The 14,538-nt window shown below is 47.9% G+C and overlaps 1 protein-coding gene across 30 annotated transcripts in view; it reads right to left on the reverse strand.

Annotated features, from left to right (window-relative positions):
* Positions 1-14,538, reverse strand: part of KCNMA1 (potassium calcium-activated channel subfamily M alpha 1) — a 729,891-nt gene that overhangs the window by 410,485 nt on the left and 304,868 nt on the right. The window lies entirely within an intron of this gene.

Consider the following 14,538-nt stretch of genomic DNA (forward strand, 5'->3'; position numbering starts at 1 on the left):
CCTCCCATCTGAAAGTCTCCCCATGGAGCAATCCTGTAAGGTTTACAGTGAGGGTCCTAAGGCTACTGCTGCTCTGACAGCCCAAATGAGAAGCAGAAAGGACCTCCTTCACCAGGCCAGCGTCTGCATTTCTCATCTGGCCCACTCCGGGAGCTGCGGAACCCTGGCCCTCCTCCAGTGAGCCATGAAACGTTATTCCCATTCCGGGTCCAAATGGATGCTTTCTGAGAAGTTACTGCAGCCCATCAGGCTTTGGAAAGCTGCTGAAGTTGTTGCCGTACTTTCCATTACCCGTGGTGTTCTGGAATGCGGCGCCTGCGACATAGAGCCTGCCTTCCCATCAAGGAGCCTGAGAAAAGGAAAAACAGGGGAGGCGAAACCTGCACAAGCCAGGCTGGGTTCAGGAAGTCAGAGCGGTAGCTCTCTGTGGTTCCTGGCCAGCCCACACCTCCCCTCCCATTTCCAGCATGCACCATGGAGCAAACTGCCACAGAAAACACAGACTTTTGTCCTCAGAGGCCCCAGAGCGAGAGAGAGCTCAAATTCCTTCTGCCTAGCCCTCTGCCACCACGGAGGTCCACTACAATGCTTCTTCATGAAGCCATGCACAGGCGGTCAGAGAACTGCCAGGAAGTGGCTGGGAGGCCTGCTCACTGCCCAGTGATCCCTCCTCGGCCTCATCACCTTGGCTCCTGTCCCTTGGTCCGGCCTCCACCAGCTCATGCCAAGCCCCTATGGAATTAGAAGCAATCCCTTGAGTTCAGGGCCTGGTGAGGGATTTCATCTTGGTGAAAATGTCATATTCACTCATGCCCTCAGCCAGGCCCCGTGTGCAGGACACAACAGAAGTCAACTGTACAGTATGCCCCTGTTCTTGGGGGGTTCCGGGCTCTGCTGATGGGAAAGCCATGTCCTTGGACTCTGAGAAAAGGCAGCCTTGGGTCTCACGACATTTTCTGGACACTCTCTGAAAACCAAACTTTTTAAATTCCAGTTCTGTTGCAGACCAGCTGTGTGGCACTGAACAGATCAACTTCTCTGTGCCTTCAATCCCTCCCCTATAAAATGGGGACAATGGTAGCACCCGTCTGGTAAGGTTCTTGGGGGGATTAAATGAGCACATTTATGTAAAGCACTGTATTGTTATGTTACTAGATCAATTTCAAGAGTCACATTTTCTAACATGTGATTATAAAGTTAAAAGATATAATCAATGCATATTTTAATATATTTTTTTAAAGATTTTATTTATTTAATTGACACAGAGAAAGAGAGATCCCAAGTAGGCAGAGAGACAGGCGGGGGTGGGGGAGCAGACTCCCCGTTGAGCAGACAGCCCGATGTGGGGCTCAATCGCAGGACCCTGAGATCATGACCTGAGCCAAAGGCAGAGGCTTAACCCACTGAGCCACCCAGGCTCCCCTTAATACATATTTAATATAGAATTTATTCCCGTCCCTATTTTTCAAAAAAGCAGTTATTAAATCAGTGGTGCATCTCAGTAATCAATGTATTTTAGAATCAAGAGACCAGAATTTTTGCATTACCATTTCATGTCTAGCAACAAATGCAGTGTTTGCAACTTCCTTCTTCTCAGAGAATTTTGCAGCTTAGTCTCCACAAACACAGCTGGGCCTGTAGGTGCCATTCAAGCCAGCATCTCCTTCCTCCTGCAGCATCTCTGACCCTGCCTCTGCTCTCAAACCCAAACTCCCAAGGAGCTCTTGGAGGACTAGCGCTTCTCTGTTCTGACGGCTTCCTGGGATCCTAGGGAACTGGGCCACCCTGGAGATTCTGATTTAATGAGTGGACGTGGGGCCTGGGCATTGGGATTTTTGAAAGACCCCTGGAGGATTATACTGTGCTGCCCGGATTGAGAACTATAGCCCTAGCCAGTCCCATCTCACTCTCCTGCCAAAATTCCCCTCCAGCCCAGCAGCTAACTAGTAGCTGGCAGCCGCCTCTAAAATTCCAGGAGAATCTTAGCCCTCACTAATTCAGGTCGCAGGACCCCATAACAAAGGAGAGGTTCGGGACGCCTGGGTGGCTCAGTTGGTTAAGCAGCTGCCTTTGGCTCAAGTCACGATCCCAGCATCCTGGGATCGAGTCCCACATCGGGCTCCTTGCTCGGCAGGGAGACTGCTTCTCCCTCTGCCTCTGCCTGCCACTCTGTCTGCCTGTGCTTGCTCTCTCGGTCTTCTCTCTCTGACAAATAAATAATAAATAAAATAAAATCTTTAAAAAAAAAAAAAAAAGGAGAGGTTCTTCCTCAGGCAGGGCCTTTGTTGGTTTGGGATGGGGTAAGACCTGGAAGACAATTTTAAGCTGGGAAATAAGGAAAGCTTCCTTAATGTGATTCCCTTTCTTCCTAGCCAGCTAAGCTCAGAAACCTGGATAGTAACCCCTTTTGAATTTTATGGAAATCTTTTGACTTACAAATTATTTAATTCTCAAAACCAATCATGCTGAGAATGAGAAATAACTCCTATGCTGGTTTGATTCCGTAAGAAATGGCAAGCGGTGAGAAGAAGCGTCAGAAGCAAATTTCTTCTAACAATATTAAGTAGATCTGTTTCAAGGCAAACTAGATCCACCTTTAAGGGATTTTTCCCCCCTTCCTTTTTCTCTTGCAACCATGCACCAAGCTTTTCTCTTTTGCGCAGACCTTGATCCCCCTCCGTCTCGGCTCCATTCCGGAGTCACACTCCACCAGATTTACACACATCACTCATTTCGCCAACCACGAAGATGCTGCCCCATTTTGGAGAATTAGTGTGTTAGTTTCAACTCCACTTTAATTGACCCCCTAGAGGGGTGTGCATACATTTCCACGTGTGCTCAGCATTGGAAATTATCTGATTGGGTGCTAAATGTTTAATTCTTTGAGAAATTGGCAAAAGCTGTACTAAGCATCCAAGATGCTTTTAAATCACAGTAATGGGAACATCTCACAAGGATCTGGATGTTTTCAACCCATCTGAAAGCAGAGCCCCAGTGAACCTGGGAGCATGATGGCGAATCAAAGCCAATTCAAGTCAGGTGGGGTGGCCTCTAGTCCCAGTCTCCAGGGTCCGGGAGCAGAGTTTCAAGGGTCCACGTGGAGAGGAGCCACTGTATTTGGAGGGCACGCTGGTTGCCAGAAATCAGGTTGGGTCCTTTACATCTACTATCTCATCTAATGTCCTTCTCCCAGTCACTGGGACGCAGGGATTATATCCAGGCTCCCACAAGGTCACAGTGATAAGACATAGCAGACCTGGAATTCAGCCCTGGTCCCTCTGACTTCCAAGCCTCCTTCCACCAAAAGGCAGAGTAAACTTGCTCCTAACCCATGGATCCAGACCTGAACAGGGTGTACTTCTCTGAATTCCAGAAGTTCATGGCTGAGAATTCTGGTTTTTTGCAACCTTGTATTGGCCCCCCACCCCTCTCCCCACAGTGCTCCTTAATCACTTAGCTAATGCTGCCCTGGGAGCAATCCTGGGTCCCCCCACCCCCCGAAGCTGTTTAGGTTTGGCCATCCTCTCTGGCCCCGGTTTCTTCACTTTGAGATGGCAATAATAATACTTAACATGTCCCTCCCAGCTCCACAGTTGCCCTTTCAAGGGTGTGTGTCTTATAAACCCCATCATCAGGGTAAGTCTTATCTTTCTTTCATCCCCTCAGGCCTTGCTCACTGTAAGTACTTAATGATCATTATCTCATAATGGATTTTGAAGCCTATTAAGGGCATTTTCATAACTGAAGGAACTTCTGATGAATGACTACTACTTACCCCAACCACCCACTTGCAGAAAAATCCATTAAGTGATGTAAGTGATGTAAAAATCCACCCCCTTCCAGAAAAATCCATAAGTGATGTAAGTAAGTCTAATGTCACGTTGCCTGTTGGCCTCCACAACAGTGCAGTGTGGATGCAAGGTAGCACGTTCCCTCCTGTGCTATGCTCTCAATGACACCCCCCTAGGAGCTGGCTAGAAATGCCAATTCTTGGGCGCCAACCCATGGAATCCAAATCGCTGGGATGGAGGGACTGAAGCTGTTTGAACAAGATCATAAGATAATTTTTATTAGACTCATGAAGCTGTAGACCACTAGTTCGACCCCTTGCTTGCGCACTGGAGAGATCGTCTGGGAGAGATTTTTTTTCTTTTTTTTTTTTTTTTTAAATACTAAGAAGCAGGGCCCAATCCTGGAGATTCTGATTTAATTGACGGGAGTAGGCAGGCACTGGAATTTTAAAAGGTTCCCTGAGCTAGTCACACAGACTTTTCTCACCAGCCCTCTCTGGTCCTCACCACCCCACCAATAGGTCTCAATCACATTCCTTTATATCTCAGTCACCTTCAAATCCAAGTGGTCCCAACAATATACACAGTTCTTTTAGATCTTCAAAGATAAGATGTGCAGCCTTGGGCAATAAGAATTTTAGCAAACACTTCTGTAGGACCTATTATGTTCCAGGAACTAGGTATATGAAATATGTTAAGTGTCTGCTAACCCAAGGATTTTAGCTATCACAACCTTAACATTTAAGTACTAATATTGCTCACATTTTATATGTGAAAAAACTAAGGAACAAAGAGGTCAAGTGACTTGTCCAACTTAGCAAATTCCAGACATTAAGCCCATGAGCTTTGCTCCAAATTCTGTCCATTGAACTATCTTGTTTGTCTTTATCAGCAATAAAATGGAAGATTACAACTAATATCCAGCCCTGTCTATTCACTTTAAAACAAGATCAGCCCTTTCATATTCAATTAATCATCCCTTCTTATCTTCCATATCAGAGATAAGACTGGCAGTTTGACAGATATCTTCATGCCTTGACCCAAAGAAGTGACAAACATGGACATTTCAGGCCAACGCTAAGGAATCCATAAAACATGTTGATGGTCCACGGGACCAAGATGGGTCCCTCAAACCACACCCCAGCTGCCCAGTTTTCACGCTCATAGAGCTGGACCACCTTACCTTCCAGAAATATATGAAAGGAAAAGTGATAGAGTGGAAATAGAAAAGAGATTAAATGAGGCCACACTCTTCACCCTATAGGCGATTTCTTCACTTGGGAAGGTCTTTGAGAATGACTGAATGCTATTAGAAGGGACGAGGAAAAGAATACTATCTTGTCATCTGTTATTGCTTAGTAATGGCCAATAACCATGTCTTAGAGACTCTTAGGTTTCCAGAGATGATCCCACTGAATTCCCATCCACTAGGAGTCAGAGCTCCTGCCTTCACCTCCACGGGAGAGAGACCCTGGTCTCCACCCGTGGTACACAAAACCTCTCTGCTCTGGTCTTTCAGATGTCCGGAGTCAGTCTCTGAGGCCAGGAGCTCTGACAGCCAGATGAAAGAGAACTCTCCTTATTTGCTTTGTTCTAGAGAATGAGCCTTCTAGACAGGGCCAATATGTCCTATGATAGTGAAATGACACGGGGAGAGCATTTGGGGCTGAATGGTCACAGAAATGTTTGCTTTCATGTTATGTCACCCAGTAGTGAGTTAGTGGTTGCCAGCTGCCTGATTCTGGCCCTTTCTGGCCCCTCAGTAACTCAGTACTTCTATCCACCACAGCCCTCGGGAGCCAATTATTATGTGCCCAAAGGGCAGGATGGACTTCCACTACTCAAAGATGTTACTCCTGTTCTTCTAGCTCTAAAATACATGGTGGGATAGTTTCCAGAAACACTAATTTATGTCCGTCCTCCTTGTGGGTTGCTCGTATCCACCAGGTAGTCTCAATGAGGGGATTTCTGCACACAGGAAAACCAACGGCCTGAAGACAAAGGATCTGCTTCTGGGACACATGGCGGGGCTCCAGGAAGAGATGAGGGCTAAGGAGTGGCACTAAAGGAGAAAGGAACAGATTTTCCTCCAGACGAAAGAGAAGTAGTAGTTAGGGCTTATGAACAAGAGATACACAATGTCCCAGTGGCAATAAGAAGGCGAGACCTTGGCGGGAGTGGCTGTGTGACCTGGGGAGGGTATACCAGCAGTGCAAGTTATTTGCCTGCCAAGGGACCCAGATGCTCCGTGTGCACCATGGGAGGCGGCAGAGCCCCAAACCCGAATGGACATGGATGTCACACAGCAAGCATGTCGGCAGGGACCGGGTGCACACGTCATGAGTGACCAGAAACCTGTGGCTTGGGCTCTTTCTCAGACTCAACAGCTATGCCCAACCTGGAGTAGGGGGAAATCCCCCCAACAGACATGGAAGTGAAAAGTCAGAGTGAGCTTTCAGTTCATGAGACCATGAAAAAAACGAAGACGACATTGCTTACACACCCGACTTTCTAAACCGAGCCACCCAATTCAAGCGCTTTGCCGTGGGTTAACCCACCACCTGAGTCTCTGTTCAAATATCCTTCCTCCTCAAAAAGTCCAACCATTTGTCTTTCTATCCTCAAGGTCTAGCCACAGTGCCATGATTTCCACAAAATCCTCCCTTACCCCAGGTCTCAAGGTCCTCTCCTCTCACCTCTGCCTGTGTCTCTCAAGTCATCAATTACATTCTACCTCATGGAAACAGCGACATCTTTCCTGTGACTTAGATTCACATTGTGAACTAGAGAGCACACTCCAGTGGGCAGAGTTCAGCCATTGTATCTCCCCGTCTGCCTAGCAGAGGGCTGGACCTACAAGAGACACCCACTAAGCCCTGGGCTGACCTGAAGAACAGACCATGGCTCAAAGCACAGAGCATAAATCCAAACTCAGAAGGTGCTCTTTGGAAGGCGAGCTGGGGCAGGGTGGCTGTGGCAGTCACATCCCTTTGCCCAGGAGGAGCCGGGCTCTCAAGAAACCCTGCGTCCAGGAGCATTGCTGCAACTCGCAGGTAGCACTGGGGGACTGTCATCACCGTTCTTCTCTAGCTGCCCAGAGTTAAGCCACAGGCATACCTCATCTGCATACAGCCAAGCTGAGGGCCAAGTGCACTTCTCCCAGTAAATACTCAAAGCACCTTCTCAGAGACAAATCTGACCAACCCCACCCTACAAGACCTGCCCATCCATCCCTTTCCCCTCCACAGTGCCAACCTCTCGCCTGATACAAGGACATCTAATTGGGTCTGCAGGACAGAACAAAAAGAACTTAAAAAAAGGCCTGGTAAAGGCTGAGATGGGCTCACCTCCACATCACCTTACTGAAGGACACATCAAATGACCACCCCAAACACGGAGAGGAGCTCTCCCCTTGGAGGGAACAGAAGTGGGTCAGGCTCTGAGGAAGCAGGTGTATCAAGCCACAGGCACCTAGCGCTGTCTGGGCAAGGCCTCCTCCTCTTTCTCTCTCACGGGTCTGTTGGGGCCCAACTCATAGGAGTAAATCTCCAAAACACTCAACACAAGAACAGTCAACACTGTTTAAGTCCATGACATACTCTGCAGACATCTGTGTTGGTAAAATGATGAAGGTCAACAAGCACGCTAGGCCTGCTCGTGAACGATGTCATCACACCCCACAAGGAGGCCAGGGCTCCGAGCAAGTGGGGAGATGGGGTAGGGACTGCATCTGCCTTCCTCATGATGCGCTGTCAGGCTTGCCCAGCGTCAGCACTTTATAGACATTCAATAAATACCAGCAGAAAAAAATAAACATTCCCCTTTTAGAAATGAGGAAATTTTACCTCTCTAAGCTTAAATGGGTTGCTCAAGGTCACAGAGCACACGTTTCCTAATTGCAACTTGAATTCTGGTCCTTTATCTTCCAATTTACTCCCATCCCATGGAGTCACATCTTGGAGCATGAGGAGAAGGACACTAAGGTGACATTAATTAGCACACCATTTACTGGTCATAAGCAGGCCCTACAGGCACTTTTCTCATGTAACACATGTAATCTCCACAATGACCCTAGACTATAGAGCCTAGCATGCCCCCCATTTGCAGAGGAGGAAAAAGAGCCAGGAGAGTTTGAATGACTCAGCCATGATCACTAGGCAAGGAAGAGACAGAGGCCATACCACCGAGAGGTGACCCAGTAGTAGCTATGCACAGATACTGCCTCAGGCTGCACGGGTTCAAATCCCAACTGAGTCTTGATTTAGGGTCCTGGGCTCATTCCTCTATTCCACTCTGTTCTCCTCTTGCCAAAGGCCACTGTGTTCCAAGACCCTGAGGGGGAAGGCTCCTGGGATCCCTGCTGCTCAGAGAGCCAACATCAGATGTGATGCTAGGGCTATGGACACATGTGTTAAAATAATAATAAAATGATTACTTTCATTGCTGTTTTAATGTAAGCCTGGTTTAGGGGGAACGAAGTGAAAATTAAGAGTCAGGACACTTGGTTCCAACTCTGTCACTGACACGCTGGGTGACCCTGAGTTGGAGGCCTGGAGTGGAGACAGAATCTGCACTTCTGACAAGTCCCCATGCGATGCTGGTCCACAGACCATTCTGAGTAGCACCACCACTGAGATGATTTGAGCCAGACCTCTCATTTCACTGTGCAGAATCTGGGACCAGAAAAGATGACTAATTTGCCCCGGGTCACACAGCGTGTTAGTGACAGAGTTGGAACCACGTGTCCCGACTCTTAGTTTCAATTCATTCCCCCTAAACCAGGCTTACATTAAAACAGCAATCAAAATACTCATTTTATTATTTTGAGTACAATTCATTGAGTTCCACGTGCTTTTTCTCTTTCCTCTCTTTTGTCCTGAGAATCGCCTTTTCAGGCTAAGGATGGTAGTCATGATTTATAGAGGAAGAAAGGGTCAAAAAATTAACAACAACAATGGCAAAAATGGGCTCCAGATTGCAAGCTAAGGGGTAGAACTAGAGTCCACCAAGTTCTGCTCCATCCCATCTGCTCCCTTAGGTCTAAGAAGGGAAGCTCGCTCTGCCGAGTGCAAAACACAAAATTCCACAGTCACTCAGCTTATGAGAAGCAGGGGCCTGGAGACCAGGGTAACATTAAGATAATAAAACAGTAAACAGAGATTTGTAAAAACATTTAAGGAATCATATCCAGGAGGAGCTAAAGCCAAGCCTCCTGAGTCTCTCACCACTCAAAGACTATTTATCCTTCTCTTTCCAAACCCTTTCAGGGGTTGAAGACCTAGATCCACGTGTCTGACACCACAGCCCAGTAAATTCTGTCCCCAAGAGTCCTGGCTCTCCACAAACAAAATTAATAGCCTGCAAACTCTAAATGGGTGATTACAATCTATAACGCAGCTCATAAAATGACATCATGGGGATTCATATTCATTCTCTCCCACTGATTTCCACTAGCAAATTTGCTCAGTTTATGAGTTGAAATAGTTTCTTCTGCTATGTGCCTGGGAACAAAGCACATCTAAGACACAAACATCCAGTCAAGTTGCCTGAAGCTCCTTTCACCTCCAGTGGTTCCGTGGTCAGTAGGACACCCAGCAGAAAGCTGTGAAGAACATCTGGAAACCTAAAAGACTCACCACCTCTACAAACATGTCCTGAAACCTGCTGAGTTGTAGGCCTTGTGCTAGGTCTTGAGCAGTAGGCAAAAAGACAGGGGTGGTGATTCCTGCCCTTGGGAACCTCGTGAGTGACTGGAGGAAAGATAGATATTAAACATCAAAACCCCTACACAGATAATCGATGGTAACTCAGAAGGTACTTCAAAGAAAAATTACAGCAAGCTATAAGGTATGGAATGGGAACAGCCATTCTGGTCTGGTAAACAATGACGACCATGAAGGGTGAATGGGAGGGAGCTAGGACAAAGAGAGAGACAAGAATGGAGAAGGTAGACATCCGCATAGAGGGAGCCAATAATGGGTAGGGGCCAGTGTTTTTTGTTCTTAAGTTACCTTGTGAAAAGCACTTAGGGAATGAGAAAAGTTCAGGACCGGACAATCCACAATGAGGAGATGGATTTTCTTCTACGTACAATGGAGACAAGTGAAGAGCTTTTAAAATGGAATTAACATGGTCAGAAAACCATTTTAAAGAAAGGTCACCCTGGCCACGGTTGGAAGAATGGATTTGATGGACAGGGTGTGCCTAGGAGAGAATGTCAGTAGATTTTTAGGCCACAATGGCAGTCCTCTGTGCAAGAAATGATGGCAGCCTGAACTGGGTAAGAAGCAAATGGACCACAGCAATGCCTAGCAGGTAGGACGGACAGGGGCTTTGCTGTTGTTCAGCACAACACAGGGCAGGGCACTGAGGATGTGCACGAGAGCTAAATGGTGATCGTTTGCCTTTTGCAACATACTCTGAACACAATCTCATTAGCCAGGGTCACAGCTGGAAGCCACTCATCACTCATCAACAGGTACGAAGAGACCACCTATCCCAGCCATCATGGCAGATGTATGGCAACACCAAGCAGTCCCCAAGCTAGATGGAACTCTTAGCTTGCAAAAGGACACTGGAGGCAGAACTCTCTTCCTTCTGTTTCACTCAGGCTCTGTGACTGCCCCAGGCTCAACATTCATCAAATGGGGAGGCAACAGAGAGGGCGTGGCCCCCTGCAGTGGGAACATTTTTCCAGTAGGCTGTGCAGGGCTCTGGTTCCATATGGCTCATCCAAAGCCAATCTTTTCCAGCCTTCTGAGGTTTCTCCAGCTTCTAAACTCCAAGGACATTTAGATCAGCCCTAGACATATCTACCCTGCTTAGATTCCATTTATAACCGTAATTTATACTGTCTTTACTGTTGTCCAATAATTGCTTGTTCATGAATCACATTTCCCAAGAAGACTTTAAGCTACTAGAAAATAAGCTCAGGCCACCCAGCAATGCGATGCCACACGGGAGCACCAACTAAACATCAGGAAATGGAATCAGTGGACTCGAGAGACAAACAGCTGGGTTTGGAAGAAGACACTTAATGGAACTATCATGCTGCCAGATAAACCGAGAGGAGCGAGTAGGGGAACAGGCTCAGAGAGCTGTGCTATCCACAGTTGTCCTCACGTACCGGCCAAGACAGCTGTCACCCCCGGGTGCCTAGAGATGGCAGCTTCCTCGAGCATTTGACCTGCATAGAGGTCCCCCAGAATGATCCAGTCATTCATTTTCACACACGACCCAAACTATGGCCCAAGCTGAGTACGACAGATGAAATTACTGCCCACAGTGAGAGCATAATCACAGGCCAGACTTCCTTGTGTCTCACCCACCATGGAAGGAAAGACCCTGCTCCCTTACGCTCAAACATTAGCTTGGCTTCCAGAAATGCCTTCCCATTTCTTAATGCCCGCCGTGATTCCAGGTAATTCCTCTAAGTGCACTAATAAGTCACAGCAGCTGTTCCAGATACCAGCAAAGAAGAAGACTCCAGCTGCTCCCTCGTCAGTACTCAGGAAATGAAGCAGGCTGGCTGGAAAGCTTTCAAACACAGAAGTGTGGCTAAAATGGCAGCCCACGGGGTCATTTCACCTATGGGTCTCTCCATCACCAGGCATCTCTTTCCTGCCCTGAGTCCACTCTGATGCCTCAAGCAAGCAGGCTCAAAATTATGAGCCATCGGGACGCCTGGGTGGCTCAGTTGGTTAAGCAGCTGCCTTCGGCTCAGGTCATGATCCCAGCGTCCTGGGATCGAGTCCCGCGTTGGGCTCCTTGCTCGTCAGGGAGCCTGCTTCTCCCTCTGCCTCTGCCTGCCATTCTGTCTGCCTGTGCTCGCTCTCTCTCCTCTCTCTCTCTGACAAATAAATAAAATCTTTAAAAAAAAAAAAAAATTATGAGCCATCTTCCTCTAAGATATCTGCTGCAGTTAGCCTTGAAAGCCCCGTGAAAAGGAACCTGGAATTAACGCTGAGCCGCTCCTCACGAAACAGCCCCGAGCGTTGGAGAGCTGCCTAAGGCCACACAGCTGGAAGGCAGCAGAATCGGGATTTGAACTCCGGTCCTACACTCTCCAAAGCCCCATGCTTCCTTACCCCACATTGTCCCCTACTCCTCTGGAAGCCACTCTGTGCCCGGTACCCAAAGGAGCCTGGCCCTCTTAACAGGATTTTCCCCATCTGGGCCAACCACGTGCCAAGCCAGTGCATAAATACCATTGTTGTGACGAAAACTGTGTTTCCTCACGGGATCCAACATCAGCATCTTTGCACCTGCTACTTTCCTTACTTAGGAAGGATTTTTCCATGACGCAATGACAGAGTTTACAGCCAGCAAAGGGGATCATGGACACGCACGCACACACAAACACACCAACATTTATCTCATAGCCTCTTGGCCTAAATGACCCCTCCAGATGTTCCTATAAACCAGGTGTTTCAGAGGCTGGCCAGCGTCTCCCTGACAGCGGCAGGCACAAACCTGACTAAAAAATTTCCATTTGAAAGCAAGTCCTATAAAAGCTAAGCCAAGCAAGGTTATCTCATCAACAGTGACACTTTGCCCTCCCAGCACAGGGCTTAGTTAGCTGCCTCCCCACCCCCACCCCATGCCAGGTGGGAAACTAGATGGGAGACCTCACCCACACAGACTGCCCGGCTTCAGTTTTCCCAACTGGTGGATGCCATCTCCAAAATCAGCGTGCTTTCCCCCTCCCTGCCTCCCTTCAGAATGACTCAGCGGGGATGTGTGGGGGTAGGAAGGGTATGGCACAGGTCAGGGCCTGACCCTGATCTAGTTCCAGGCTCAAGGATCAGCCTCAGTCATGGAGGACTGGACAAGAAGCCTGGGCAGTGAGTCAGGAGACTGAAGTTTTAGACCTGTTCTTGATGACTGGCATGGCCTGGGACAAGGCCCTGCCCTTCTCTGGCCTCAGTTTCCTCAATGATGATTCTCAGGTCCAGTGCTCTGTGATGGCTCAACTCAGTCAGTGGCTCAACTGGTGAGGCAGGGAAAAATCGCCTTTCTTCCCTTCCGGAAAAAGAACGCAAGGCGTGAGGTTTATAGGCTTAGAGTTGAATCACAGTCATGTATGAGGTAGGGTTTGAGCTGGATCTTATTGATGGATGGGATTCAAAAAGGCAGGAAAACATGGGGTGGCACAAAGACATGAAAATAGGGACTTGTCTGGCTTTCTTTTTTTTTTTTTTCCATGCTCAACATGGAGTCCCTCGAGGGGCTTGAACTCACAACCCCAAGAGCAAAACCTGAGCTGAAATCCAGAGTCAGACGAAGAATGGACTGAGCCACACAGATGCCCCTGCTTGACATTTCCAAAGGAATCTCCAGGACTGATACTTTGGATAATAGGCACAGATACCCCCAAATGGGCCTCTTTTTTTTTTTTTAAGATTTTAATTTATTTATTTGACAGACAGAGATCACAAGTAGGCAGAGAGGCAGGCAGAGAGAGAGGAAGGGAAGGAGGCCCCTTGCTGAGCAGAGAGCCCGATGCGGGGCTCGATCCCAGAACCCTGGGATCATGACGCTAGCCGAAGGCAGAGACTTTAACCCACTGAGCCACCCAGGCACCCCAGGCCTCTATTAATAGGGAAAACTTTTGTACTGTTGGGCAGACAGGCATTGGCCAAGCCCCCAAGAGTGCCCCTTCAGCTGTCCCTACTGCTCCAGTCCCCCATCCCTCCAACTACCCCAAGATCCAACAACCAAAAGGTAACTGCTTAAGGTCTTGATCCAACAGGTGCCCATACCACGGTACCCATGGTCCAACCCAGAGCAACATGGCACATTATTAAACATCACTAAACGTCAGGTATCGTAGTAGACATATTGACACTTACTACTCCCTATAACCATCACATCAAACCCTACAGGTTAAGAAATAATCTTGGAAAAGTTACGTGACTGTCCAAGGTCATTTGGCCTATGAGTGGAAATGGCAAGACTTGAACATTGATGATTGGACCAAGTCCTTGCTCATTTTGTAAAACCCCAGTGCCTCTGAGTAGCCTTGGCCCATCAACAAACTTTGGAGACAACAGGAAGAATTTGGCCCTCCATAAGGAAGATGGTTTTAAGATCAAGACTTGTTAGACAGTGGAACAAATTATTATGGGAGCTTATGCAATCGCCTTCTCTAGAGAGTCTTATAAACAAGTGGGATTAGAATAGGCCAGGGGAAGAGGGATGGAGGAGATGGTGTAATAAGGCCCTTCTCACCCCAGAACTCCTCGGTCCCCTATGAAAAGTCTATTGACTTTTAAAGCCCCAATTTCCCTCCTGGAGGACTGAGGAGACTTAAAGATGTCTGAAAGCTAAAATAAATGTCCTTTTTTCCCTCTTTCCCCCACGCCAGCTCTTCATTCTAGATTTTCTTCTGGTAGGTTTGACAAACAGACCCTTTTCAGCCAGAGCTGCTGTCAGTTCAAAAGTTGAGCTCTGGCATCTGAAGACCAGAGTCTGCTCAAGACTGATCTCTTTCTAAAAAAGATGCTTAAATTCTGTTGGAGTCTCTGGCAGGGGGGAAAGTGGTGTAACAGAGGGAAAGAGGATGGCCGCAACGCACCCGCAGGCCCACCTTGCTAAAGCCTATGCAATTTAGGCTAGAAGCTGTCTGCTGCTCCTCCTGTTTTCTCTCATGGCAAATAAGGTGACTGGTCCCAGCACCGCCGTCAAGGCCCAGCAGCAGAACCAGCAGTAACCCTTGTCAGAGGAGCTCCAGTCAGTGGCGAGAGCA

Source organism: Lutra lutra, chromosome 14 (genome assembly GCF_902655055.1).
Source record: "Lutra lutra chromosome 14, mLutLut1.2, whole genome shotgun sequence".
NCBI lineage: Eukaryota > Metazoa > Chordata > Mammalia > Carnivora > Mustelidae > Lutra > Lutra lutra.